Source organism: Eptesicus fuscus, chromosome 7 (genome assembly GCF_027574615.1).
Source record: "Eptesicus fuscus isolate TK198812 chromosome 7, DD_ASM_mEF_20220401, whole genome shotgun sequence".
Classification (NCBI taxonomy): Eukaryota; Metazoa; Chordata; class Mammalia; order Chiroptera; family Vespertilionidae; genus Eptesicus; species Eptesicus fuscus.
The window spans coordinates 6,443,301-6,468,328 of NC_072479.1; positions in this window are offsets into that span (position 1 = coordinate 6,443,301).

The following is a 25,028-nucleotide window of genomic DNA, read 5'->3' on the forward strand; positions in this document are numbered from 1 at the left end:
AGCTAGAGAAAATTACTAACCCCATATCCTATCACATGCCAGTGTCCTTACACCATCATTTTAGCAGAGTAGTGTTTCATAAGTTACACACTAAAATGAACTATTCTGTTACTCATCCTGCCCACCAGTTTGTCTTTTGACTTTCATTGTGCACTTCCCTAGCTTTCACAGTACCTTCTAATATATGGTTTGTTTATTTTTCAAGTTTCTCCTGAGTATTTTGGGTAAAGTGAATTAAAGTTGTGTCTTCTGTAATGTTTATCAAATGGCTTCAAAAAGACAATAAAGTAATAAGTCACCATTGTCCAAAAGTAAACACAATTTTTAAAAATTCTCCTTTTAAAATTTTTGTTCTCTAGTTTTACTAATATATAATTTTTTTGTTATTCTCTATTTCAATATACTTATTCTTTTCAAAGCCTTTGTTAAACATTATTTCTAGCCTCAACTATATATTTAAACAGGTACAAATATTGGAATATTATAATATCCTCTGTTAATTACTGGTAATTGAAATAAATTTTCAAATGATGTTTCTCTTCACCTGTGATTAGATTTTTTGCAGCTTTTTTTTTTAAATTTTAAACTTCAGGACTCTATTTTGGCACATGTTAGTGTTCTTAAAAAGCAAAAACTAGTCTTTCTGCAGCTCTGACTATTTAAGGCGAAGAACTAACAAGAACCGAGACCGCAGTGATTGCATGAGTAGTGCCTGCTTTTACTGAAGTGGAAGCTCCAAGTGTGTTCCTTGATGTATCCTATTTGATTTGATCAGAAGTTTAGAACAATGCAGTAGTATTTTAATTATGCGTTGAAATACTTAACAAGTTCATTGGTTCTTTTCAGACTGGGAAGAAGAGCAGGTCAGCAGCCCAAATATCCTACGACTTATTTATCAAGGACGATTTCTACATGGAAATGTCACATTAGGTCTTAGGCGAACCTGCTAGCGGTTCTCAACCTGTGGGTCGCGACCCACTGGTTGAGAATCGCTGCTGTAGAGCCTAAGACCATCGGAAAACACAGATATTTACATTACAATTCATTAACAGTAGCAAAATTACAGTTATGAAGTAGCAAAGAAAATAATTTTATGGTTGGGGGTCACCACAACATGAGGAACTGTATTAAAGGGTCACGGCATTAAAAAGGTTGAGAACCACTGCATTAGGAGGTAATAGTTGCCTTTGTTAATGGGATTTAATGTCTGTTCATGGCAGCATTATCCATTTGTTTGTTTAATGCTAATGTCTGATTTTACTAAAAAATTATAACTTCAAACTCAATATAAACTTTGCCTATTTTTTTGATGTCCACTCTTTACATTTTGCATTCTGTTAAATTTAATTTTAGCATTATAGTGTTTACTACCTTGTGAAATAAACTCTGTCCATACCTATTTTATAAATATAATTTTATTTACTTCTGGATAATATAATTTAAATGTAATATTTAAAGGTAAAGCCAGACAAACTAGGAAACATTTATAATTGGTTTTCAAATATAATGATGAAGGAATGTTTTCAGTTTGACTTTAGCTATTGTAATGGCCATTCATGCAAGAATGATGAGTGACATTAGAGAGACAGTGTCATATAGCGGCTGAGAGAGCAGATTGTAGAGCCAGACAGTCCACGCTGCACCCTGGCTCCACTGCTCACCAGCTGTGTAACCTTGGCAACTGACTTAACTGCTTTGTGTCCCAGTTTCCACATAGTAAAATGGAATGGCCATAGCACCTGCCTCCTAGGTTGGGAGGATTAAATTGTTTTGTCCAAGCCCATAAGTTTTTCTTTCTCTCTTTTATTTCTGTTTTGCTCAATTCCTCCACACCCCCTTCTCACCCCTGACAGCTGTCTGCCTGCTCTCTATCTATGAGTCTATATCTCTATTTTGCATGTTAGTTCATTTTGGTTATTAGATTCCACACATAAGTGAAGTCATATGGTACTTTCTCTGACTGGCTTATTTCACTTAGCATCATGCTTTCTAGGTTCATGCATGCTGTCACAAAAGGTAAAATTTCCTTCTTTTTTATGCCAAGTAGTATTCCATTGTGTAAATGTATCACAGATTTTTTTTTAAATTCCTCACTGAGGATATATTTTAGAGAGAGGGAGAGAGGGAGAGAGGGAGAAAGAGAGAGAGAGAGAGAATGGGTGACACTCCAACCAACTGAGCCACCCAGGGCGTACCATAACATTTTTATTCACTCATCTACTGATGGACACTTGGATTGTTTCCAAATCTTAGCTATTGTAAATAATCCTGCAATGAACATAGGGCTGTATAAATTCTTTCAAATTAGTATTCGGGTTTCTATGGATAAATACCCAGAAGTGGAATTGCTGGGTCATAAGGCAGTTCTATTTTTAATTTTTTGAGGTAACTCTATACTGCTTTCCACAGTGTACACTCAAAGCATTTAGAATAGTGCTTGGTGTGCACTTGTTAGCTGTTACTACTCTTTTCAGGTGATTGGAGAAATGTAGCTCAATGGTGCCCCCTTGTGGGTATATTTCTACCATCAGCAGGGTTTGTTTTGTCAGTACTTTGCATTCATCAGTCACCTTGAGTAAAGGAATGCACACAGCTGGGGCGTGGCTTAGTGCAGGTCGGAACATTTAAAAATGTTGCAGAAAACCACGCCATGGGACAACAGAACCAATTACTGGGCCAGATGCGGTGTGATTACGTGCTAGTGCTAATCATTCCCTGGACATTGTTTAGGCTATAATTGTAGATATTTGAACCCACAACCCTTTTTTTTAAATATCAGCGAAATTACTAGTTTTTTTCCGTATGGGCTATTCATTAAAATTTGTTAAAAATAACAGTGACATAAGCATTATGTTAATTTAATTATAAGCAAATCTTAGTTAAAAGCATTTTAAAATTAACAGGGTGTTAATTTTCACATATGACATATAGATTAGAAATTTTGTCCATTGAATCTGAGGTCTGTTAAATTGAGGGCCACAAAATTGAGGGTTTACTGTACATGTATTTCAAAAGTATTCTGATAATTAGAAATTTGTAGGTAAATTAATGATCTACTTTAATATATTTTTGTTTAAATACATTTTGACTTTTTTTCTCTAAAACTAACATGAGATATTTAATTTGTTTTTCCTTAAAGGTAAAATATTTTCATTCATTCATTCAGCACATACTTATTCCTATGTGCCAACACTGTGCTGACCAATTGGAGATATACAGGGTTAACAAGATGGAATTTTTTCCTTCAAGGTGCTCTAGAAATACATAGAAACAGATAAAATCCACTATTAAAATACTGTGTGATCAAGGCTGGAGTAGATAAGTGCAAATGATGAGTATAATAATATCAAGTAGGTAGAACATTTCAGGATATATTTTCACAAATAACCACGTTTCAGTGGCAGTGTAATAACTGGCTAAGGGTTGCTGCTACCTACTAAGAGATATCTGTTATTTCAAATACAGTTTTTTTTGGCTTGTAGTTATTTTTATAGCTCTTTGTGTAGTTACATGGACCAACTCTTAGTGTAAGAATTGACTATTAGCTCCCTGGCTGTATTGGACATTCATTAAAGAGAGGCCGTGTTTTAGTCTTTTTTTTTTTAGTGTTTGTGTCTCACACAAGCTCTTGTACTGTTGATGGGTAAATGTTTAGTGAAGTTAATCTATTGACTACGTAAATGAATCTTGAGACTCCGTTTCCCTTTGTGAGCAATTTCCCACCGACTGAATTCTTTATCTTTTTGTTGTGCCCCACAATTCCAACTTCATATTAAAGATTGTGGAATTCATGTTAAAATCAAACTATTGATTAATTCCCACTTAAGTGTAAATTTTTACCAGTATTTTCTGGGAATTTTTTTGGAATAATTAACAGATTGATTTACTGTTGTTATTGTCATGCTGTGGTGCTGTCAGTGTTTTCAAAAACAAAATAAACCATCTCTGGCTTTAGTGATTTAGGCAAATAGCATAGGAGCATAACCTAGACCTTACAAGTTGGTCAGTATTTCTGGGTGTTTGATAAAGGTTGAGTCATGTTCAACTATTTGGTGTTTTGGTTGCAACTTTTCTTTTTAGTCTTCTTTGTCCTTGAATGTGGATAATGAAGAAGACAGCACACAGGGTCATAGCAACTGTCTCCCCATATTCTAATGGCAAGTGTGGGGAAGACTTCGGCTTGTGACTTGCTCTATAGCCCGGTGACTTAGATGTTGGACCAACAGCTGGAAGTCAAAGGCAGACAGCTTTCTATTCAATACCAGAAAGAATATTTGAACAGTGGCACTGCCTAAAGAAAGAATGAACCTCCGTGAGAAAGAGTGAGGTCCTTGTTATTGGTGACATTCAAATAGTAGATGAATACAGCCATGGGGAGGGGTCAGTCATTATGTTAAACCAGGAGACCTGGGCATTCTCTGCCACTGTTGAGATTTTGTGGTTTAATAAATTTCAGGTTTAAATTTTTGTTAACAAGTTTCTTAAAACATAGCCCTGGACCCCTTTTTTGTTCTCAGTTACATAGAATTTCAATCTACTAAAGAAAAGGTGTGATAACAGCCTTACTAATTGGGGATAAAGAAGGTCAGCTACAGGTTTGACGTTCAGTACATTCCAGATCAGTGTTTCCCAAAATGTGGATGAGCTGGTGAGCTTGAGACTCCCTTGGATACTCTTAACAAACAGATTCCTGCATGTCCTCTCTCCCTTCCCCCATCTCCCATCTTCTACTGAACTGAAGTCCTGGGTGATGTTCATGTGAAGGTTGAAAACCTCTGTTCTGGATATTGCGCAGTTTCATAGCAGAAAGCAGAAGCATCCGCAGTGAAGGAAATACAAAGCATTTCGGATCCTTGTACCCTCTTCCTTTAGCTTCTTTGATGCTATTAGTATCAGTACCTATTCTTTCTAGTGAAAATTAAAATGGAGAAGAAGAACTATAGCCTCCTCAATCCAAGTTTTAGCTTCAAATGGCCAGCTTCTCAGCAGCTTTCCAGGCCTGTCCAACATTTCTCTAAATTGCCATCTCAGTTCTCTGCCCTGTTTCCTGAGATCCATTTTCCTTGCTGTCTCAAAAGGTTGATGTTAATTATGGCCATGGTAGTGATTGCTTTCCTTTGTGCTAAACCCTGAACTAAATACTTTCCTTGGATTGTTTAATTTAATCAATAGAACTGTTAAGAGGCAGATGATAGAATTACTATTTCCAATTTCAAGGTGGAGGAAATTAAGGCATAGGGAGGGGAGGTCAGTAACACAAAACTCCTTTCACACAGTTGGTGAGTAGCAGAGGTGTGAATTTTACCTCAGGTCTGATGTACTGGAGTCAACAAGATGGTATGACAGTGATGCACAGCTGGGCATATGTACATTATACATTCATCCAGGCTTTCCCAATATATTTAGTGAAATTTTTAATAATATAAAGTCTTATTTGCATCTTAATGTTAAGTCAGGCTTGGGAAATTATTCAAAAAAGGCCCTCCTTTTCCCATTATCAATGGGCCATAATGCTTCATTTGAACTTCAGAAGTTAAGAGAATAGACCAAATAATGGCTAGCTAATTTTAAGTAAGGTGGAAACTCAACTTGATCACATGAAATATTAATAACATTGAAGATAATCAGGACTCTTTTTAAATCCACCTGTTCACCATCATCCAACAGAGCAAGATTTAAAAGGCAGGTAGCAGGAGGATCATACTTGCTAAGTAATGGTTGTAAGCCTGCTCTTAGTGAAGAGCAAGTAGTTTGGGATGTCAGAATTCAAAGGTTACAATGATGGAAATAAGTCTAGAAGTTAGATATGCTGGATCATCTTCTCATTCTGTATACAGAATAACAAAGGAATCTACCACAAAACTTAATGTTTGTGTTTGCTTAAGTGGTTCATGGATATATGGCTGTTTTTGTATATTCTCTCTATGTCTGAAATATTTCATATTCCTAAATATTTGTTATTTATGAATGAGTAAAGCCTCTTAGAAAATAGTGATTATAAATAATGTCAAGACAGTGATTCTTTTCAAGACAACTTGTAAAGAAACTTATTTTCTAATTGAAGAATACAAGGTTGAGATTAAATGTTTAAAATTGTCATTTCTTCTGTTTCAAGTTAGAGTGGCCTGTTTGGTGCAGAAATTTTATTAGGTTGTTACAAGGGAGGAGAGGGGTTCATCTCCCCTGGTTGGGTGTGGGAGTTGGCCTCTTGGGGTACCGCTGGAATAAGCATTTCCAGAGGCCTCCCACTTGAGGGTGAGATATGGTTGAAAGCTTTATTTCTGTGGAATTACATCCCTGGGTTTCCAAAGTTCCATTTCCCTTAGTCCAGTCATAGAAGAAGTGTAGCTGGAGTTTTAGTAGAGCTAAAATCAGAGTCAATGTCCAGAGTTTTTGTTCCATGTTGGAGCAGGGTCCAATCCAGGATCTGGCTAGGTAAGCTTGTGTTTTCGGCTGTAGTCCATTAGCCCATTTTGTGTGGCATCTGCATGGCCGTGGGCCACACAAGTGAATGCAAGGAAGTAAAAAAGCACATTGGGAGTAACAGGAGTCCCAAGAAAACCAAGAGAGAGAATTTCTTTGTTTTGGGGATTGTATATTTTCAAATTTCCAAGCACTTTGAGTGGCCACACCTATTCTGGCCAACGACTTCTGTTCCCAGGTGTGACTCACAGTAAGCACCTTCCCTCACCCCCAGCTTTACTGGACATACATCTACCTCTCCTTTGTTGGATCCCTGGGGAGTGTGAAACTGTAGTTTCCTAATGAAACTGCCCAAATGACATGCCTATAATGTCTGACTCCCCGTTTGCTCCTTTCCTCTTGTTAATAACCAGCTAATTATAATGGTATCAAGGTGACCGACATATAATTAGATTTAGAAACCAATGTCTCTTAATCTAAACTTTTCTCTAATTTAGAAAAAATACATTTACACAATGGAACACTACCTCGATGTAAATAGAAGGAAATCTTACCTTTTATGACAGCATCAGTTGTGACAGGACCTGAAGATTATTATGCTAAGTGAAATAAGCCAGTCAAAGAAAGACAAAGATCTCACTTGTATGTGGAATCTAATTAACAAAATAAATTGGCAAACAAAATAGGTCCAGAAGCATGGATACATGGAACATACTGGACAGCTGGCAGAGGGGAAGGAGGGTTGGGGATGAATGAAAGAAGGTGAAGGGATTAGCCAAAGAACATAAATGCATAACCCATAGACAAAGACAGCAGTGTGGTGATGGCCAGAGGAAAGGAGGGGTCCCAGGGCTGGGTGAAGCTCGGCTAAGAAGGGGAAAATACGGACATCTGTAATAGAGTCAACAATAAAAATAAGATAAAAAAATATATTAAACAATCATATAGGAGATACAAAACAGAAGACCAGGCAATAATAGCAATGAAAATGTACTGACATTTTCTTTAATAAATATTCAAGTGAAACAAGGCTTTTAACATAATAATTTAGATTAATCTATAATATCTTAGAAAAATGCTAAAGAAATAACAGAAAGACATGGACAGAAAACCATTTTCCTTGATATGGACAGTCCATTTTCGTACTTGGAGGTGCAAAGATCTTGGTAATTTCCTTCCAGGTCTATAATTCTGTAATTTATATACTAAATCTATATCTATATAAACATCAAAAAGAAGTTGAAATAGTTTGCCTATAAGTCAAATATAAACAAAGAAATTTTAAAAATCCTTGGCCTTTCTTATAGGCTTTAGGCAAAGGAGAAAGAGAAAAATCAGTTTCTTTTTTTTCTTTCTTTATTTTTATTTTGTTTTCATTTACATTTTTTTACTCTTTTATTTTTAAATTATAGTTGACATACAATATTATATTAGTTTGAAGTATACAGAATAGTGTATACTTCAAATAGTTATTACATTATTGTTGACTATAACCCCTATGCTGTCCTTGATAATTTGTACTCCTTAATTCCTTTCACCTTTTTTGCTCATCTTCTTCACCCTTTTCCCAAAATCACATTTTCTTGATCTCTAATGACTTTTGTTTCTGACTAGAATTCTAGTCTGAAGAAAAATTTCCGTGGTGAAATATTTATAATTGCCATCTTGATTTCTATAGTACTAGAGAGAATGGTCTAAAAAATACCAAAGAATTATCCAATCATCAGTTAGAGTGGCAGCTTTAGAATTCCCATCAGAGACGTGGAGAACTATCATTTACTCCCTCAGCACAGGGACGGAAAAGAAAGTGAGAGCGTGAAATAATGATGCTTTGGTGGAAATAAATACCTGTTACTCCTAATTATTCAGTATAAACAGGAGAGAAAAAGAAGAATTTCCTTGGGAATTAATTTTTCCACTTTTCATTTGTTTTAATATAATCAACTTAAGGACATATGTCTAGTAGAGTGATGTCATGAAAGTCTGTGACATTTTTGTACACAATATCTGTTCTGGCCTCATATCATAGAGTTGTTATGGTGATTAAATTAGAAGAATGCCTAAAAGGTATCTGGCAAAAAATAAGCACTGCATATCAGTTTGTTTATTAAATACATACAGGAATGGGCAAAAGTAGGTTTACAGTTGTTCATATGGAAAAAGACATGCAGGTTATGATTATTACAGTAGCTTTATTAACTCAAAAGAATGTCACAATGCAATTGTAAATCTACTTTTGCCCATACCTGTATTTTAGAAATCAGTTAACAATAGGTGTATTTCTAACAAAATCTACCACTTACTACTTTATTAAAGTGAAATTAACTTTTTGGATTCATATAAATGGGTATATTAAAAATTATACCAATGGTATTCTAGGGGAGGGGAATATTTCCCCTTCCTCATCTTAATTCTTTTGGCTAGTGAAATGATTTTAATAACAGAAGACAAATTAACAGTAGAAAATAACCAAATTTAATTATGTATGTATGTACAGAAGTTCCATAAGACTATGAGGCCAGAGGATAGTTGGGCAGTTAAGGCTTATATGCCATCTTGAGCTAAGGAGAGGAGTGGGGTGTGGTAATTAAAAAATTTCCCCAATTTTGTAATTTAAAATTTCCAAACCAACAGAAAAGTTGCAAAAATAGTCTAATGAAAACTCATATACCCTTCTTTCATCCATATATTCATCACATGTTAACATTTTGTCACATTTGTTTTCTATATGTAGAAAGACACAGATACAACTAATATAAAGAGATAGAGATTTGGGGTTATGTGTGTGCAAGTTCAGATCTCATGTCTCTTTTATCCCTAAATTCTATGGCATATATTTCTTAATAAATATTCAGGAAATTCACTTTATTTTCAGGACATTCATTCACAATGTATTATCTAAACTACAGTATTGAAATTTCTGCAACTGTTCCAGTAATGCCCTTTAAGCTGTCCTCCTCCCCTCCACTCCCGCCCCCCCTGCCCGCCGCCCCAATCTAGGATTCAATCAAGTTTCAAGCACTTCAGTTAATTGCCATGTCAGTTTAGTCTGCTTTCACCTAGGGCATGGAATTCCTGGTGTTTTTGTCTTTCTAGACATTGCTATTTTTTTTTTTGGGGGGGGGGGTGGTGTTTGTTTTTTATTATGAAAGAAAAAATAATTCCTCAGAATTTTAATGAGTGAAAGGAATATTTCACACTCAGAACAGCTACCAGGATACAAAATTACAAATGCTGAACCCCAGTCCTGTGCCCCTCTCCTCTAAGAGCAGAGATGGGAAGAAGACAGTTGAAGCAAACAAGCAATTCTGTAAAACAAAGACTTCAAATCCCTACAAATATTAAATTAAAAAAAATATATATCTAAAGGCCTGCTTTAGTGACATGCTAATCTCCCAGAAAATAATCCAATACCCCCTTGTCAGTAACATACATACTTAAGTTGGCCAGCCAACTCATATTTCTAAACCCCAATGCATACAAGTCTTTACCAAAGCTACAGGGCTCAGGTGACTGCTGCTGCTATAGTGTGCTTTTTCCTGTTGGCTGACCACCCCCTCCAGATGAGTGGGATAAGGCACAGAGAAACCCTTAAATGGTAGTGAGGGTTTAACAGTCCCTAACAGCCAACTTTTCAAGCACCACCACCCTCACTCACTCCCCACTCAAAAGGAGAACCTTATTTCTAACCAGACAACTTGCCTCAAATTTGGATCCTGGTGACAGATGGATTTTCTCCTTTAGAAAAAGCACATATATCCATGCATGTGCATGCCCACGTACACACAGACACACACACATACATACATTTTTTTGGTTTTTGCATATTTTTTTCTTTATTGATTAAGGTATTACATATGTGTCCTTATCCCCTCATTGTCCTCCCAAACCCACTCATGCCCTCATCCCCCTGGTGTCTGTGTCCATTGGCTAGACTTAATTGCATGCATATGGTACAAGTCCTTTGGTTGATCTCTCCCTCTTACCCCGACCCTCCCCTACCTACCCTCTGAGGTTTGACGGTCTGATTAATGCTTCTCTGTCTCTGGATCTGTTTTTGTTCATTAGTTTATGTTGTTCATTATATTCCACAAATGAGTGAGATCATGTGATATTTATCTTTCTCTGACTGGTTTATTTCACTTAGCATAATGCTCTCCAGGTCCATCCATGCTGTTGCAAATGGTAAGAATTCCTTCTTTTTTATAGCAGCATAGTATTCCATTGTGTAGATGTACCATAGTTTTCTAATCGACTCATCTGCTGATGGGCATTTAGGCTGTTTCCAAATCTTAGCTATGGTGAATTGTGCTGCTATGAACATAGGAGTGCATATACCCTTTCTGATTGGTGTTTCTAGTTACTTGGGATATATTCCTAGAAGTGGGATCACTGGGTCAAATGCGAGTTCCATTTTCAGTTTTTTGAGGAAACTCCATACTGTTCTCCACAGTGGCTGCACTAGTCTGCATTCCCACCAGCAGTGCATGGGGGTTCCTTTTTCTCCGCATCCTCGCCAGCACTTGTCATTTGTTGATTTGTTGATAATAGCCATTCTGACAGGTGTGAGATGGTACCACATTGTCGTTTTGATTTGCATCTCTCGGATGATTAGTGACTTTGAGCATGATTTCATATGTCTCTTGGCCTTCCTTCTGTCTTCTTTCGAAAAGATTCTATTTAGGTTCATTGCCCATTTTTTAATTGGATCATTTATCTTCCTTTTATTAAGTTGTATGAGTTCCCTGTAGATGTTGGAGATTAAACCTTTATCAGTGATAACATTTGCAAATATGTTCTCCAATGCAGTGGGCTTTCTTGTTGTTTTGCTGTGCAAAAGCTTTTTATTTTGATGTAGTCCCATTTGTTTATTTTCTCTTTAGTTTCCATTGCCCTAGGAGCGGTATCAGTGAAGAAATTGCTTCGGCATATGTCTGAGATTTCTCTGCCTGTGGATTCCTCTAGTATTTTTGTGGTTTCCCGTCTTATGTTTAAGTCCTTGATCCATTTTGAGTTTATTTTTGTGTATGGTGTAAGTTGGTGGTCTAGTTTCATATTTTTTTTGCATGTATCTGTCCAATTTTCCCAACACCATTTATTGAAGAGACTGTCTTGACTCCATTGTATGTTCATGCCTACTTTGTCAAATATTAATTGAGCATAGGGGCTTGGGTCGATTTCTGGTTTCTCTATTCTATTCCATTGCTCTATATGTCTGTTCTTGTGCCAGTACCAGCCAGTTTTGAGAACAGTGGCTTTGTAATACAGCTTGAAATCTGGTATTGAGATCCCACCTACTTTGTTCTTCTTTCTCAGGATTGCTGTGGCTATTCGGGGTCTTTTTTATTCCAGATGAATTTTTGGAAAGTTCTTTCTAGGTCTGTGAAATATGCCGTTGGTATTTTATTTATTTATTTTTATTTTTAAAAATATATTTTATTGATTTTTTTACAGAGAGGAAGGGAGAGGGATAGAGAGCTAGAAACATCGATGAGAGAGAAACATCGACCAGCTGCCTCCTGCACACCCCCTAACGGGGATGTGCCCGCAACCAATGTACATGCCCTTGACCGGAATGGAACCTGGGACCTTTCAGTCTGCAGGCTGACGCTCCATCCACTGAGCCAAAGGGGTTTCGGCTGCCATTGGTATTTTAATGGAGAGTGCATTGAATCTATAGATTGCTTTGGGTAGTATGGACATTTTAATGATGTTGATTCTACCGATCCCTGAACATGGTATGTTCTTCCATCTGTTTATGTCTTCCTCTATCTATTTTTTTAGTGTCCTGTAGTTTTCTGTGTATAGGTCTTTTACCTCCTTAGTTAAGTTTATTCCTAGGTATCTTAATTTTTTTGATGCGATGGTAAATGGGATTGCTTTTTTAGTCTCTCTTTCTGTAAGTTCACTATTGGTGTATAGAAAGGCCATAGATTTCTTGGTGTTAATTTTGTATCCTGCTACATTGCCGAATTCATTTATTAAGTCTAATAGTTTTTTGATGGAGTCTTTCAGGGTTTTTATGTACAATATCATGTCATCTGCAAATAAGGACAGCTTTCCTTCTTCTTTTCCAATTTGGATGCCTTTGATTTCTTCTTCTTGTCTAATCGCAATGGCTAATACTTCCAGTACTATGTCAAACAGGAGTGGTGAGAGTGGGCATCCCTGTCTTCCTGTTCTTAGGGGAAATGGTTTTAATTTTTGCCCATTGAGTATGATGTTTGCTGTGGGTTTATCATATGTAGCTTTTATTATGTTGAGTTATGATCCTTCTATTCCCACCTTGTTGAGAGTTTTTATCAGGAAAGGGTGTTGGATTTTGTCAAATGCTTTTTCTGCATCAATTGATATGACTATGTGATTTTTGTCTCTCAATTTGTTTATGTGATGTATCACGTTTATTGATTTGTGGATATTGTTACCATCCTTGCATCCCTGGGATAAATCCTACTTGGTCATGGTGTATGATCTTTCTGATGTACTGCTGGAGCCAATTTGCTAGAATTTTGTTGAGGATTTTGGCATCTATGTTCATGAGGGATATTGGCCTGTAATTCTCTTTCATTGTGTTGTCTTTATCTGGTTTTGGTATTAGGGTGATTCTGGCTTCATTGAAGGAGCTTGGAAGTGTTCCTTCCTCTTGAATTTTTTGGAATATTCTGAGGAGGATAGGTTTTAGTTCTTCCTTGAATGTTTGGTAAAACTCCCCTGTGAAGCCGTCTGGCCCCGGGGCTTTTGTTTGCTGGAAGCTTTTTGATGACTGCCTCAATTTCTTCCATAGTTATTGGCCTATTAAGATTTTTAGATTCTTCCTGATTGAGTTTTGGAAGGTGGTATTTTTCTAGGAATATGTCCATTTCCTCCAGGTTGTCCAATTTGTTAGAATAGAGTTGTTGGTAGATTTTTTAACAATCTTTTGTATTTCGGCGGGGTCTGTTGTTATTTCTCCTCTTTCATTTCTGATTTTGTTTATTTGGGTCCTCTCTCTTTGCTTCTTGGTGAGCCTGGCTAAAGGTTCATCAATCTTGTTTATCCTTTCAAAGAACCAGCTCTTGGTTTTGTTGATCTTTTGTATTGTTTCTTTGGTCTCTATGTCGTTTATCTCTGCTCTGATTTTTATTATTTCCTTCCTTCTGCTTACACTGGGCTTTTCTTGTTGCTCTTTTTCTAACTCTTTGAGTTGTAGGGTTAGGTAATTTATTACAATTGTTTCTTGTTTTTTTGCAGTAGGCTTGTAGAGCTATAAAATTCCCTCTCAAGACTGCTTTAACTGTGTCCCATAGATTTTGGATTGTTGTGTTTTCATTGTCATTTGGTGCCATGATGTTTTTTATTTCTTTCTTGATCTCTCTGGTAACCCAGTCATTGTTTAATGGCATGCTGTTTAGTCTCCATGTGTTTGATTTTTTGGATTGTTTTTTATTTAGTTGATTTCCAATTTTATGCCACTGTGATCTGAGAAGATGCTTGATATGATTTCTATCTTCTTGAGTTTGAAGAGACTTTGCCTATGTCCCAGCATATGGTCTCTCTTTGAAAATGACCCATGTGCACTTGAGAAGAATGTATATTATGTGGCTTTGGGGTGAAATGTTCTGAAGATGTAATAAATTAATTCCATCTGGTCTAGTAAGTCATTTAGGATTGATGTTTCTTTGCTGATTTTTTGTTTATAGGATTTGTCCATTGGTGTTAGTGGGGTATTAAAGTCTCCTACTATGACTGTATTGCTGTCAATCTCTCCCTTGATATCCTCCAGGAGTTTTTTTATGTATTTATGTGCTCCTGTATTGGGTGCGTATATGTTTATACAAGAGTTATTTCTTCTGATTGGATTGCTCCCTTTAGTATTATGAAGTGGCCTTCCTTATCTCTTGTTATGTCCTTCACTTTGAAATCGAATTTATCAGATATAAGTATTGCTACCCCAGCTTTTTTTTCATTTCCAATCGCCTGAAAAACCTTTTCCCATCCCTTCACCCTCAGTCTGTGTGCGTCTTTTTTTCTGAGGTGGGTTTCTTGTAGACAGCAGGTATATGGGTCTTATTTTCTTATCCAATCCGTTACCCTATGTCTTTTGATTGGGGCATTTAATCCATTTACATTTAAAGTTATTATTGATAGGTACTTATTTGTCGCCATTTTTATTCTATACCCCTGTGTTCCTTCTTCGCTTCCTACTTCTTCTTTTTTTTTTTTTTTTTTACAGCAGACCCTTAAGCATTTCTTGCATTGCAGGTTTGGTGGTGATAAATTCCCTTAGTCCTTTTTTGTCTGTGAAGCTCCTGATTTCACCTTCAATTTTGCTTGATAGCCTTGCTGGGTACAGTATTCTTGGATTAAGACCCTTCCTTTGTATGACTTCGTATATTTCATTCCATTCCCTTCTGGCCTGATAGTTTCTGTTGAGAAATCAGTTGCTAGGCTGATGGGGGTTCCTTTGTATGTAACTTTCTGTCTCTCTCTGGCTGCTTTTAAGATTCTTACTTTGGTGTTGGTGTTTGCCAATTCAATTATAACATGCCTTGGCGTCGGTCTTTTGAGGTTCATTTTGCTTTGGACTCTGTGAGCTTCTTGGATTTGTGTGGGTTTTTTCTTCCCTATATCAGGAAAGTTTTCTGTCATTATTTCTTCAAACAGGTTTTCTATTCCTTGCTCAGTTTCCTTTCCTTCTGGAACCATTGTTATGTGGATGTTGTTTTGTTTCGTGTTGTACCAAACTTCCCTTAGACTCTCCTCCTGCTTTTTAATTTTTTTTTTCTAGAAGCTGCTCTACTTGGGTATTTTTTCCCATCTTGTCTTCTAGCTCACTGATGCAGTCTTCTGCTTCTTCTAGTCTACTGTTGATGCTTTCTATTGAGTTCTTTATAGCAGTGATATCATTTTTTCATTTCTTCTTGGTTCTTCTTCATTTCCTCTTGGTTCTTATTCATATTGTCAAATTTGTCTTCCATTCTTTTCATCCACCTTATGGCCATTTCTCTGTATTCTTTCTCTGATAGGTTGCTTACTTCTAATTCCTTTACTTCCTTTTCTGGTGATGCCTGCTTTTCTTTCATATGCGAGCTGTTTCTTTGTCTCCCCATGGTCTCTCTTCTCCGGATGTCAGGTTATGTAGTTCTCTCTCTCTTGCATTGATTTAAAGGCACAAAATACAACACAACCAGGTACAACACACAAGGCACTGAACAGAAATGTATTAATATCAATGATATTAATAACCCCCAATAAAGGTGATCACCAGAGAAAGGCAAATTAGGGGATAGGAGAGAAAGAAGAAGAGGAAAAAGAAAGAAGAAAAAAAAAGGAGTGTCAAAATGAAACTTGGAAAAGGAAAAAAAAAGAGTAAGAGAGACAAGAAAGAGAGTAAGAGCAAAAAGGGGAACAAAGTATATATATGGGGAGTAAACTCCAATAGAACAACCACTAATCCCAGCAAATGCCAGCAATAGGTACCTGGAGATTAATACAAACTACAACACCAACTAATATCATACGAGGCAAGGGAAAACAGAAGTAAAAAAAAAACAAACAAAGCAAGCAAAAAACAAACAAACAAACAAAAAAGAATAAGCAAAACAATCTCACAAAAAAGCATAAAAATTTGATATAATGAACATTCAAGCAAACAACAACAAAAGGACAGAGAGAAAAACAATTTTTTTGATAGTTAAGACAGCAAAGAGAGAGGTGTGTATGGACTTGGAGCAGGGAATTGGAAATTAGATATGTAAGTAGGGTGAAATTTTAGTATGGGGTAAACAGAAAGAATAGGGAAAATCTAAAGCAGCAAAGGGTTAAGATAAACAGGACACCAAAAGGGGAAAGTTTAGGAAGAGAGTGATGGCATAAAGGTAGAGTTGAGATAGGGTAAAACGATGCTAAAGGAAAGATGAAAATAGAATGGAGAACACAATCCCAAAGTAAAATAAAGAGAAAATAAAATGACACTTTTTTTTAAAAAAAAAGGTAAAATAGTAGTAGTAATAATGCTGATTGAAAATAAAAATGTAATAATTATAAAGGTAAAATCAAGTGAGGAAAAAAGAAAAAAATTAGTTTCTTAAGTAAAAGATGCAAAAAATGAAAAAAAAAAAGTGCAGTAGTGAAGGTCATTCACTTCCTGTATTGTTCTGTTTGGCACGCCTGTTTCCCAGTCTGGACAGTATTGCAGTTCCCTGCATTCCACTGCTCCTCAGTGTTGTAAGCCAGTCCTGATTTTTAAGCAGGTGGTGTCTTAATTTCTCGTATTCCTTTATTTTTGATTACACAAGAGTCAATTTGTGATTCAGCCCCTGGGTGGCAGCGTTTCTGGATTGACTTCCGGTTCTCTATGGCCTCTCTAGCCTTCTTTCTCTGTGGCACTCAATACCAGTTTGTGGAGGTGGGCTGCCCCAGAGCTGGCTCTCCAATGGTCGCTCCCCACTCCGATCCCCAGGTTCCAGAAAAACAACTTCCCCCTGCAGTCTCCCAGGGCGTCCCCAACTGGGTGATCCTTGCTTAGTAATCAGAAGCAAGGAAATGAAGAGGAAAAAGCCCAAGTCCGCGAGCAATGGGTCCGCGCGCATGCAAGTCTAAGCAGCCTGCACACCTTTGAAACTCCTAGGCTATCCCTTCGCACCAGATCAAAATGGGTTGCTTTTTAGAGATCCCTTCTTTTAGCAGCTCTGAGGACCCCCTTCCACATTCATGGGTCATGCCAGCCCCAACAGCCATGGACTTTTCTAGGCACAGACTTCCCCAGTACTCCAGCTCCCGCAGCGCGCTTGTTTCTCTCCCGCAGGGACCAGAGACCTCACCTTATCCCCTGCGAAATCTGACCTTTCCGTGGTGGAGTGAAGAGCTCCTTTGAATCTGCATGTTTGCACCAATTGGGGACCGGTGTTCTGGGGCTCCCAGCTGTTCAGTGGTTGCTGCAGTTGTGGATTTTCAGGCTTCCGAGAAGACCCACTTTCCCTTTCAAGATGGCGAGGTTTCCCCATCCGAGCCCATAGCTCGGGAGGGGATCCAGCCGCAGCCGCAGTGGGGGCTGCCCAGTCAGGGGAACCCCGTCCAGCAGTCCCCCACCTTCTCCTGGAGTTTAGCTATCCCTTAGCTTGCCAACAAACACTCCCCGTGTGACCCTCAGCTGCTCCTTCTTTCTGCTCCTGGGCAAGGCTCGGAACACATCTGTCTATTCTGCCGCCATTTTGTCCTCCTCCCGACTAACATTTTGAGAGTGATAGGCATGCCATGTTGTTGATTTCTAGCTGCTTGTTCTGCACTAAGTTCAGTCCAATTGGATTTCCACATTAAATAATCTCCAGGGGAAAGACAAGCCTTAGCCAGTGTTTGCCAATCAAGAGGAGGTAGAGCTTCGCTAGCTACAGAGTCAAGTAAGCTCAGGACAAAAGAAGTGGGACCATACATGGAAACAGAGGTTTTAAACTCTTTGAGGGTTTTAAAAGGAATAGGCTCATATACTGGCAGTATCTGCCCTGGATTGGTAGGGTCTGGCCTTTCTATGACAGGATACATTGAAAATCCTGCAACATCCTCTCCAGCTCCTCTTGCCTCCGGTAAGGTCTGCTGTAAGGGAGACATTATCGGTGTGAAAGTTGCCTGCTTCTAGCCTTAAAGGCTGGGCAGCTAGGGTCGTTTTTGCAAAACTGCAGGCAAAATCTTCCTCATCTGAATCATCCCGTTCACAGTGATGCTTGTCCCTCTCTTCCTCAAACTCTAGCTCCCACTCATATTTAGGAGGCAAATCTTTATCTGACAGGCTTTTGACTGTGGTCGCAGGAGTGGTGGAAGCGGAGGAGGCACAGAGGGGGGAGGTGGTATTTTTATTTTTTATTTTTATTTTTATTATTATTTTTAAATTTCTTTATTGATTAAGGTATCACATATTTGTCCTCATCCCCCCCATCCCCATCCCACACCCCTCCCCACACATGCCCCCACCCCCCTGTTGTCCCTAACTGCTGGTTAGGCTCATATGCTTGCACACAAGTCCTTTGGTTGATCTCTCCCCTTTACCCTCACCCTCCCCTACCCTCCCTCTGAGGCCCGACAGTCTGATCCATGCCTCCCTGTCTCCGGGTCTGTTCTTGTTCATCAGTCTATTTTGTTCATTATTTCCCCTAGATGAGTGAGATCATGTGCTATTAGAAATACACTTATAAGAACCGAAAATGAGACAAGCAATAATGGTTATGGTGACAGGCAAATGCATCAGTCTGTAGTGAGTTTCTTTCTGGGCCAACAGTTCTTTTGAGACCCAATTACAATGTCCAACAGTTCCTTATGTGTACATGTCAGCACTGACATTACAGTTCTGGATGGTGGACAAATGGTGGTAATGCAGGTCCGACTCTCTCTGGTTTGGTCCTGGGCAACCTGCAGTGATGCACAGCTGCTACCTGCTAGTATGGGAAGGCCATGTCAGTGTCTTCCATCTCTGGACTGTTTCTCTTCTGTCTTCATGGCTGGAGTAGTCCTGTAGATTCCTCTCTGTTGCTGGAATCCACATGGTCTCGGAGTTGTTTTCTGAAAATATACAAACATATTCTTGACCAAAAGTTAATAAAGGAATATTTTCTATAAATTTGACTTGGGATCCTATTGCATTTTTTGCCCAAATAATTTTCCTCTGGCTTGTTTTGACAACTTGTGTGTTTTTCATGGGTGTCTTGCTTTTAGCCTTACAATTAATTTTCTAAAGTATTAATTTTCTAGATGTAATTTACTTACAGGATATTTTTCCTTACATGATATTCTTCTACTATCCCCTCCGTTTTTGATTTAAATGTTAGGAGGCTTTTGAAAATTTTATAATGTAGTCTTGATGGCTTTTAAATTTGAATTTTTTGCACTATAATATTACTGTTTTAGGTTCATTACATGGTGCACAATTTTATCGTGAGATGAAGTACCAATAAAATTTTTAGTAAACACTTTAGGAACACCTTTTTGTCCAGTACAATTAATTTTTCTAGAATATTTGCTTGTTTCAACTAGCCAATTTAAATTTGCCTGAAAACTTCACTACTATTTTACTGTCAAATTTATTACTCTAACAACAATCTTATTTTACCCTGTAAATATTAGTGGAAGGGATTATTTGCCTTCTTGAGTAGGTCCTGAGCATTCCTGGTGGTAGGCTGGATTTAGATATCGTAAACCCACTTCCCCACACCATGGGTACAAGACAACTCAAACAATTCTTGTTGGAGTGAGAGGGCAGCTGCTGTTGGCCAAGTCTCTCTCGGTCACCTGGGTCCTGATCTGAGCTGGGTATGGGAAGCATGAAGCAGCCCTGGGGGCAGGAGACCTCCCTCAGAAGGGGCTAGGGTTCAGGCCCCTGCAATGTTGGGGGGGGTGAGGGTCTGTGCCCCACCTCTGTTGATCCCCAAATTCTCTCCTGATGGCCCCTCTGCGACTGTGCCTGTCTTAGGTTGTTCCTTCCTTGAGGAATCTTACCCGTCTCTGGATAACCAGCCATCCTCCGGGGCCAAGCAGGGTGACGTGAGGTTCAGTTCTGTCTCCTTGGTAGCCTATGCCCCCGTGGCCTCCACGCCGAGCACCTGCCTTGGGATCCCCTCGCCTGCTGGCAGGGCCCCAGCACTGATTACATATCTTGTGGAACCCAGGTTTCTTCTCCAGGAGGGCTCAGTTAGCCCCACTGGGTGAGAGACAGATCCATGGCACCAGTCATCACGAGACTTCAACCTCGACATGAACAGAGAGCTCATGCAACAGCTGTGAGCAATTGAATTGTGAGAAGAGGGTCTCTCTTGGCCTAAAGGGTAAGAGGGACCAATATAGAATGCTCAGGTGCCTTCCCAGGAGGCCCTCTACACAATGAAAAGGATTAAATCCTTACATGTCCTTTTTAAATTGCTGCCAGACAAAGAATTAGTTTGTAAGTTTGCTTGGGATAATTGTATATTATGCTGTTATAATTCTAAAGTATCAAGAGATGTGTTAAGTTTGTCTCCAAGTACCAAACAGATGATTTTTTTTTTTATCCCCAAGGGTGCGAGGAACTATTATAAGTACTGGGGGTGATCCAAATCTGGGAAAAAATTTTAATGACAGTGTAGAATAATATCATGTAAGGATATTCTTTGTTCTAGTCCATGGCAATTCCCTTTCAAACTGGCTGTTCATTTCTTTTTATATAGACAAGGTCTTAGTTACATTTTCTGCACCTCTACTGGGGCAAGTAGTGATAGTAGTGACACCCTTTCTTTGGTGTGCACACAAGCCAGAAACCTCTCTTTAATTGTACACACAAAGGGGCATTGTTTTGATTTTGTGTCATACAAAAGGGAAGCTGGGTGGAGACCCCTGTGTATTTATACTTTCTTGCCCCACCCATGGACCTCCTGGATGACCAAGGTGTTTGGTATTATTGGTAACTACATTAGTCAGGGGATCAGCCCACGTAAGGGGTCTTACCCATGAAGGGTCAGGAGCATAAGACCAAAATACTTACCCTCTTATCCCAGGTAAAATTACTGTACATCTGATGATTGCTAGTGTGGCTAGAAAGGCGTTCTCAGGCATTCTTGGGTTTCTGGTTACCTCCCAATTTCTTCCCTGAGGTTTGACGTTCTGATTGATGTTTCTCTGTTTCTGGATCTATTTTTCCCCCATCAGTTTATGTTGTTCATTATATTCCACAAATGAGTGAGATCATGTGATATTTATCTTTCTCTTTATTTTATTATTTTATTTTTTTAAAATTTCTTTATTGATTAAGGTGTCACATATTTGTCCTCATCCCCCCATTCCCATCCCACACCCCTCCCCACGGATGCCCCAACCCCCTGTTGAACTTAACCGTTGGATAGGCTCATATGCATGCACACAAGTCCTTTGGTTGATCTCTCCCCCCTCTCCCCAACCTCCCCTATCCTCCCTCTGAGGCCCAATAGTCCAATCGATGCCTCCTTGTTTCTGGTTCTGTTCTTGTTCATCAGTCTATGTTGTTCATCATTTCCCCTAGATGAGTGAGATCATGTGTCCCTAGAGATATACTTATAAGAACTGAATGTGAGACGAGCAATAATAGTTATGCTGACAGGCAAATGAATCAGTTTGTAGTGAGTTTCTTTCTGGACCGACAGTTCTTTAGAGACCCAATTTCAATGTCCACCAGTTCCTTATGTGTACATGTCAGCACTGACCCCTCAGCTCTGGATGGTGGACAAATGGTGGTAACAGAGGTCTGACTCCCTCTGGTTTGGTCTTGGCCGGACCCAGGGGCACAGCTTTACCCGGACTCAGGGGCGCATGGCCTCATCCGGACCCAGGGGCGTGTGGCCTCACCCGGAGCTAGGTGCGCGAGGCCTCACCCGGACCCGGGACCCAGCCTATCCCGGATCCAGGGACACATGGCCTCACCCAGACCCAGGGGCGCGTGGCCTCTCCCAGACCCAGGGGCGCGTGGCCTCATCCGAACCCGGGACACAGCCTCACCCGGATCCAGGGACACATGGCCTCACCTGGACCCAGGGGCGCGTGGCCTCACCCGGACCTAGGTGCTCGAGGCCTCACCCGGACCCGGGAGCGCGTGGCCTCTCCCAGACCCAGGGGCGCATGGCCTCACCCGGACCTAGGTGCGCGAGGCCTCACCCGGATCCAGGGACACATGGCCTCACCTGAACCCAGGGGTGCGTGGCCTCTCCCAGACCCAGGGGCGCGTGGCCTCACCCGGACCTAGGTGCGCGAGGCCTCACCCGGATCCAGGGACACATGGCCTCACCTGAACCCAGGGGCGCGTGGCCTCTCCCAGACCCAGGGGCGCGTGGCCTCACCCGGACCTAGGTGCGCGAGGCCTCACCCGGATCCAGGGACACATGGCCTCACCCGGACCCAGGGGCGCGTGGCCTCTCCCAGACCCAGGGGCGCATGGCCTCACCCGGACCTAGGTGCGCGAGGCCTCACCCGGATCCAGGGACACATGGCCTCACCCGGACCCGGGGGCGCGTGGCCTCTCCCAGACCCAGGGGCCCGTGGCCTCACCCGGACCTAGGTGCGCGAGGCCTCACCCGGACCTAGGGACACATGGCCTCACCCGGACCTGGGGGCGCGTGGCCTCTCCCAGACCCAGGGGCACGTGGCCTCACCCGGGCCTAGGTGCGCGAGGCCTCACCCGGATCCAGGGACACATGGCCTCACCCAGACCCAGGGGCGCGTGGCCTCTCCCAGACCCAGGGGCGTGTGGCCTCTCCCGGACCTAGGTGCGCGAGGCCTCACCCGGATCCAGGGACACATGGCCTCACCCGGACCCTGGGGCGCGTGGCCTCTCCCAGACCCAGGGGCGCGTGGCCTCACCCGGAACGAGGTGCGCGAGGCCTCACCCGGATCCAGGGACACATGGCCTCACCGGACCCAGGGGCGCGTGGCCTCTCCCCGACCCAGGGGCACGTGGCCTCACCCGGACCTAGGTGCGCGAGGCCTCACCCGGATCCAGGGACACATGGCCTCACCCGGACCCGGGGGCGCGTGGCCTCTCCCAGACCCAGGGGCGCGTGGCCTCACCCGGACCTAGGTGCGCGAGGCCTCACCCGGATCCAGGGACACATGGCCTCACCCGGACCCGGGGGCGCGTGGCCTCTCCCAGACCCAGGGGCGCGTGGCCTCACCCGGACCTAGGTGCGCGAGGCCTCACCCGGATCCAGGGACACATGGCCTCACCCGGACCCGGGGGCGCGTGGCCTCTCCCAGACCCAGGGGCGCGTGGCCTCACCCGGACCTAGGTGCGCGAGGCCTCACCCGGATCCAGGGACACATGGCCTCACCCGGACCCAGGGGCGCGTGGCCTCTCCCAGACCCAGGGGCGCGTGGCCTCACCTGGACTCGGGACCCAGCCTCACCCGGATCCAGGGACACATGGCCTCACCTGGACCCAGGGGCGCGTGGCCTCTCCCAGACCCAGGGGCGCGTGGCCTCACCCGGACCTAGGTGAGCTAGGCCTCACCCGGATCCAGGGACACATGGCCTCACCTGGACCCAGGGGCGCGTGGCCTCTCCCAGACCCAGGGGCGCGTGGCCTCACCCAGACCTAGGTGTGCGAGGCCTCACCCGGATCCAGGGACACATGGCCTCACCCGGACCCAGGGGCGCGTGGCCTCTCCCAGACCCAGGGGTGCGTGGCCTCTCCCAAACCCAGGGACACATGGCCTCACCCGGACCCGGGCTCCAGCCTCACCCAGACCCAGGGGAGCGTGGCCTCACCCGGACTCAGGGGCACATGGCCTCACCCGGGCCCGGGACCCAGCCTCACCCAGATCCAGGGGCACATGGCCTCACCTGGACCCGGGATCTAGCTTCACCTAGACCCAGGGGCACGTGGCCTCACCCGGACCCAGGGGCGCGTGACCTCTCCCAGACCCCTGGTCGCGTGGTCTCACCCGGATCCAGGGGCGCACGGCCTCACCCGGACCCAGGATTCAGCTTCACCCGGACCCAGGGGCACATGGCCTCACCCGAACCCGGAATCCGGCTTCACCTGGACCCAGGGGCGCGTGGCCTCATCCGAACCCGGGACACAGCCTCACCCGGATCCAGGGACACATGGCCTCACCTGGACCCAGGGGCGCGTGGCCTCACCCGGACCTAGGTGCTCGAGGCCTCACCCGGACCCGGGAGCGCGTGGCCTCTCCCAGACCCAGGGGCGCATGGCCTCACCCGGACCTAGGTGCGCGAGGCCTCACCCGGATCCAGGGACACATGGCCTCACCTGGACCCAGGGGTGCGTGGCCTCTCCCAGACCCAGGGGCGCGTGGCCTCACCCGGACCTAGGTGCGCGAGGCCTCACCCGGATCCAGGGACACATGGCCTCACCTGAACCCAGGGGCGCGTGGCCTCTCCCAGACCCAGGGGCGCGTGGCCTCACCCGGACCTAGGTGCGCGAGGCCTCACCCGGATCCAGGGACACATGGCCTCACCCGGACCCGGGGGCGCGTGGTCTCTCCCAGACCCAGGGGCCCGTGGCCTCACCCGGACCTAGGCGCGCGAGGCCTCACCCGGATCCAGGGACACATGGCCTCACCCGGACCTGGGGGCACGTGGCCTCTCCCAGACCCAGGGACACGTGGCCTCACCCGGACCCGGGGGCGCGTGGCCTCTCCCAGACCCAGGGACACGTGGCCTCACCCGGACCTAGGTGCGCGAGGCCTCACCCGGATCCAGGGACACATGGCCTCACCCAGACCCAGGGGCGCGTGGCCTCTCCCAGACCCAGGGGCGTGTGGCCTCACCCGGACCTAGGTGCGCGAGGCCTCACCCGGATCCAGGGACACATGGCCTCACCCGGACCCGGGGGCGCGTGGCCTCTCCCAGACCCAGGGGCGCGTGGCCTCACCCGGAACTAGGTGCGCGAGGCCTCACCCGGATCCAGGGACACATGGCCTCACCGGACCCAGGGGCGCGTGGCCTCTCCCCGACCCAGGGGCACGTGGCCTCACCCGGACCTAGGTGCGCGAGGCCTCACCCGGATCCAGGGACACATGGCCTCACCCGGACCCGGGGGCGCGTGGCCTCTCCCAGACCCAGGGGCGCGTGGCCTCACCCGGACCTAGGTGCGCGAGGCCTCACCCGGATCCAGGGAC